This window comes from Babylonia areolata, chromosome 12 (genome assembly GCF_041734735.1).
Source record: "Babylonia areolata isolate BAREFJ2019XMU chromosome 12, ASM4173473v1, whole genome shotgun sequence".
Classification (NCBI taxonomy): Eukaryota; Metazoa; Mollusca; class Gastropoda; order Neogastropoda; family Buccinidae; genus Babylonia; species Babylonia areolata.
This window is the reverse complement of record NC_134887.1, coordinates 4,746,876-4,752,663: the sequence shown is the minus strand read 5'-3', so window position 1 is coordinate 4,752,663 and position 5,788 is coordinate 4,746,876. Positions and strand designations below refer to the sequence as shown.

The window sequence follows — 5,788 nt, the reverse complement described above, 5'->3', positions numbered from 1 at the left end:
GTGGAAACAGTTTTGTGAGGCACTCAATTATGACACAACATTGACAGAGTTCTGGCAATTTTATCGTCGCATGGAAGGGAAAACGTGCACAACAACAACCCCAGACATGTTAGACACTGACGGAACCAAGCTTAAGACAAACGAAGAAAAAGGATCCGCCCTGCTCAAACATTTCATACAACAGAGCGATCAAAGAAACTTTGATGAAAAAAAAAAAAAAATGTTCAGGAGTTAAACCAAACCCTTATGCAGACTGGACCCCATGATGACTTGACAATAGATGATCTAAATGAAGCAATAGCTAAATACAAGAAAGAATCGGCTCCTGGCCCAGACAAAGTTCGCTACTCGGACATCAAGGAACTATCGGAAGAAGACAGAAGCAAACTTTTCAATCTATATCAAAACAGTTTCCACAATGGACATGTGCTGGAGGACTGGACACACAGCTTCTTAAAACCCATACCAAAACCAGGAATGGACCATCATCAGGTAAGCGGCTACCGGATCCTAACCATGCAAAACATTGCTGGAAAGCTCATGGAACGCATGATAGCCAGGAAACTTGTAAGGGATCTTGAACACAGGCACATTCTCCCTTCAAATCAAGGTGGCTACAGAACAGGCAAGTCCACATGGGAAAATGCAGCTGCTTTTACATATGAGGTGTATGAAGGATTTCAAAGAAAAGAAGAAACACTAGCAGCAGCAACTGACCTTGAAGATGCCTACAATAAAGTCCAGTTTGCGCACCTCATGGAGCTGCTACTAAGGTATGGAGTAAGTTTGACACTGACAAGATGGATAGCAGCAGTGCTTCAGGAAAGAACCGTCGTCGTACGCCTTGGAGATTGGATGTCTGCACCTTCTAAACTATCCATGGGACTGCCACAAGGGTCTCCGCTCTCTCCTGTCCTCTACAATGTCTACACGAAGGGCCTTGCAGACTTAAACAACAATGGAATAGCTCGGGTGCTTACTCTTGCGGATGATGGCCTGGTCTTCAAACTTCGAAAGATGCTCAGGAAAGAACTAAAGCCGTCCACAAACAACTAAACAATATTGCTCAATGGTGCAAAGACACAGGATCTTCCATCAATCCAGCGAAAGCCCAAACGTTGCTGTGCACCCTCAACAACAGAACCGCGAGCAACTCACCACCACCTGTGTCATTCAACAGGATTCAGATCGAGAAAACCGAATGCCTACGCTACCTAGGAATACACTTCAACAGGATGCTGACCTTCAGAAAACATATGGAAAATACTGTTCTCAAATGCAAAAAGGGCCTTTCAGTCTTTAAAGCAATGGCAACCATTGCTTTGTGGCTGTGCTTTGTGTCAAGCACCCAGATGTTCAGCAGTGACTGTGTTCTACCCCCATCCTGTCCCCCTCCTATCAAGACTTTGAAAAACTTGGACACCCCGCCACTCATCTGACCACTGGGCAGGTGGCTGTCCTTTGTGCAGAGCACAGAGATTTTCAGCAGTCATTTCCGCTTGTCTGGTGACAGCAACATTGGCCACAGTAGTCTTTTCTATTGGCCACAACAGTCTTTTCTACTTCCAACCATCAAAAACCACGTCATAGAACTAGACAGTATCAGCCCAGAACAACTGGCTGAGGCATCCTTCAGCATGAGGAGATGTGACTTGAGGATATATATACAAATGGTTGGAGTGGGAAGAAATCAAATCATTTTGCAAACAGCCTAGCCGACCAACCAAAACAGGGCCATTTCAGGACTGATTACCTGTTGGTTCTTCAGAATTTGTTGTTTGCTTGCCGACAAATTAAGCTTTGCTGGCGGTTGACTTGTGTGTGTGTGTGTGTGTGTGTGTGTGTGTGTGTGTGTGCACACATACGCTGTGTGTGTGTGTGTAGTGGCTGCACTTTATGTCAAGCAACTAGATGTTCAGCAGTCACTGTGCTCTATCCCCATCCTGTCCCCCTCCTCCCTCCTATCACGACAACTTAGAAAAACTGGAAGACACCTTGCCAATTATCTGACCATTGTGTCAAAAGTGGAGATCAGTAAGATAAGATGTTCAGCAGTCCTCATGTCCGGGACTGTATCCACATCACAAATGGCAGTAATGACAGAGGCACCATCAACATCTGACTGCCAAGTGTGCAGTGACATGTACTAACCCCAAGCTGCTGGAGTGTAAACATATCATTATGTGGCAAATGTAGCGGCTGGGAAAGAATGAAAAAAGTGGTGGCTGTTCTTTATACAGAGCACAGCAGTCATGTCTGCATGTCTGGTGACAGCAACATTGCCACAACAGTCTTTTCCACTTACAGCTGTCAAAAAACCACATTGTAGAAGATCTAGACAGTATCAGCCCAGAACAACTGGCTGAGGTAACCAGCTCCACATGCAAGAGTCATGATGACAGGATGGCTGACATCCACTGCTCCAGTTATTTTGTTAACAAGACCTCATCTGTATGGGTGCTGCTAACACTAGTAACAGGCAGAAATCAACCATGAACTGCTGATGAAAACTGGACACTAGTGATATATCCTTTATGTGTATGACTGTGCAACATAAGGGACATAATTCATGCATCCCAAGGCAGGCAAAAGGTTAAATCAAAGCTTTACCATTAATCATGCTAAAACTACAGTGCATCCACTTCACTGAGATTGAACTGCTGCTGCTGGATGATGTCTGTGTTCTCCTCAAGGGTAAGGCTGGCACTGCAGAAAATGTTGCTGGTGTTCTGCTGACAGCTGCACCAGAGGTCGGTCATCAGTCAAGCCACCATACTGACAGACACGGCTGCAACTGCAGCTCCCCAAATGTAGAAGTGCACTCCGCACAAGTTTCTGTGGGGAAAGAAACAACAAAAACTGACATGTAAACATGTTTTTGGGGTTTTTTTGTTTTTGTTTGGTTTTTTGTTGTTGTTTTTTTGCCTGTATAGTGTATTGAAAGAAATAATTATATCCAGCATATTCATTTAGATCAGCAGATAACAACTAAAAATAAAAACTGATGTGAACTAGATACCACTCACCATGCCATTTTTTTAATTTTTTTTTTTAATGTCACATTTACAGTAATAGTGACAGACATAAAAATAAACAGAATCTAAGGGAAATGAATCATGTGTGTCCATTGGGCCATGTCTTACACTGTGTGTGTGTGTGAGAGAGAGTACATACTACATTACATTAAATGTGAGAACCTGCTGAAATCTAAAATCAGCACGGACACATTGAGCAAGATGGCAACTCAATGATCAACTGACTATTTATACTGCAAAAAAATATCAAATTAGTCTTAGAACAAGGCTCCAACAAAGAACATGAAGTTATTAGAGCCTTTGCAGAATGCAGACAATGAATGGGTGTCAGAAGAAGAGTTTTTGACTGTTGGTGACACAGAATCATCTGGAAGTGAGAATGAAATTCCCCACATGCAACTATGTAAGCCACTCAACATGGCACAGATGATTTGAGGACATTTCTGCAGATGATGGAAATGACACTGAACTCGTGTTAAGTGAACCAGAGGCTGAGGATTATTTAAGTGAGCGGAGTAACAGTTTGAAAAACTTTCCTCTTGTTCCCCCATTCTGTGCTACAACTAGACTTTAAGACCCAGTTAGATTACCTGCAAGGAACCTGTATAAACCTGTCCATTTCCACTGTTTGTTAATAACAATCTCATCAGAATGATTAATAAAGAAACAGAATTCAAGTGATAACAAAGAAACAATAAGCATGAACACATGAATTTGCTTTGATTTGCTCAACTGGTTTTGGTTTATATGGAAAAATTGTTACAATATACCAATATAACAAAAATAGTGATAATAAGAATTATGTGTGTAGTACTTATTTCCATACTAAACACTGAAGATAACAAAAGCCCACTCTAAGAGGAACAAGAATGCCTTTCTGCAAACTATTCCGATTCACAGAAAGAAGGTAGTTCAGTATTTAACCCACTTTTATGCTTTCCACCTGGTGCACTGGGTCTGCTCACCATTCTGCATGCCAGAACTCTGAACAGCACAAACATATCCACAATATCTGAAACAGTAAGAATAATGGCATTACTGAATAACACAGATTTAAAATTGAATTTTTAGTCAGATCATATGGCTGTGACAAAGTTTCATTGCGGCAGTACATGTTTCCCAATATTTATATTTTGTGTCACTGTTCACATTCATTTAGACCACCTTAAATTTAAGTTCCATGTAGGATTTTTAATCCCATTACAATAAATAAAGACAATTAATTAATGCTCAAAAATGTAAAGTACTTCACAGTGGAAAATCAAACCCAGAGAAAAAGTACATCATGAAAATCGGAGACAAAAAAAAAAAAAAAAAAAAAAAAGTATCAACATGTGATGAGGAAAAAGACTTAAGTGCCACATTTGACAAAAAATTATCATTTGACAAATATATAACAAATAATATAAACAAAGCAAACAGATTCAATGATTGGAATAATAAAATGAGCATTTACATCTATAGATAAAGTTACTTTCTTACGGTTATTTAAAACATTAGTTAGATCAATCCTAGAATATGGAAACATTGTATAGTACCCAACGCAAATAAAGCAGTCACAAGCCATAGAACGGGTTCAAAGAAGAGCAACAAAGCTGATCTATACACGACTATAGCATAAAAGATTATTCATATCAAGAAAGATTAAAGTACTTACAACTACCATTACTTAAAGCAAGAAGAGTAAGAGGGGACTTCACACAGACAAACAAAATATTTAATGGGTTTGACGATGTAAACAAAGCATGCTTTTTTTGTACTCCAAAGGTAGACACTACAAGAAACAGTACAGATAAAATATTCAAACAATATTCCACAACAAATTTCAGAAAGTTTACATTTAGTAATAGAGTAAAAAAAAATTATTGGAACAAATTAACAATATTAAACATGCACCTACTATACTTTTAAGAACCTCATAGACATACATGAGTTATTGACAAAAACGAAACATGACTTTGATGGATAAAATGCCTGAGCTAGTCAATGACCTGACCAACAATACAAAGGAGTAAAATCTGAAGGGGAATAAAAAGCCAAAAATGACCAAGTTGTATAACAACACCCCAAATCCTGATCCTCATCCTGAATTAAAATGCGTTACTGCTGATCACATTTTTTAACATGCTTATTTTCGTTATCATAATTACTGTAATGAACTAAACAAATTCCTCACAAACCCACAACCTAATTTGCAATAACCCACACTGGCAAGTGGGAAAGTAAATATTATTCATACACGAACACAGAGAGAGTGCAGGAGACTAAGGAATAGTGAGAAGTTGTGGGGAGAAAGATGAAACCTGAAAACACCTTCCAGGATCACTAAGACTTTCACTGCGTTGACGGCCACAATCATCAATTTGATTTTTACACCGTTTTGTTGGGTTGCGATGAAAGAAAAATAAACTATATAAAGCGACAGACCTATTAGTGAGGATGAAAACCTAGTCCTACTCTACGTGGGTTCTCAGGCTACTATCACTTCACTTTTTACTCTTCCAAGCTTAGCCAGTCCCTTGCTGATCTAAGACAGCAGGGGCCCAAAAATAATTTTTTTTTAAAAACAAAAGTATTTGGGTAAGAGTGGGGATGGGGAGGGTCTGAGAGGATAAGGGACCTATTATCTAATTAACTACTGACTGGGGGGGCACCCTAGACTTAAAGGTGTCCAAGGTGTCTGCTGCCATAGCTGTTTCAGGCAGGTTATTCCAGTCACGTATCGTTCTGGGGAAGAAGAAATACTGCCTGTA

General features: G+C 39.8%; 1 long non-coding RNA gene across 1 annotated transcript in view; it reads right to left on the bottom strand.

Annotated features, from left to right (window-relative positions):
• LOC143288021 (uncharacterized) overlaps nt 1-5,788 on the bottom strand; it is a 6,302-nt gene continuing 514 nt past the window's right edge. Inside the window, exons 2-3 of the long non-coding RNA XR_013056025.1 lie at nt 3,964-4,047; nt 1-2,835 (exon numbers count right to left, since the gene is read on the bottom strand). This is a non-coding gene — a long non-coding RNA (uncharacterized LOC143288021). The remainder of the gene's footprint in view (nt 2,836-3,963; nt 4,048-5,788) is intronic.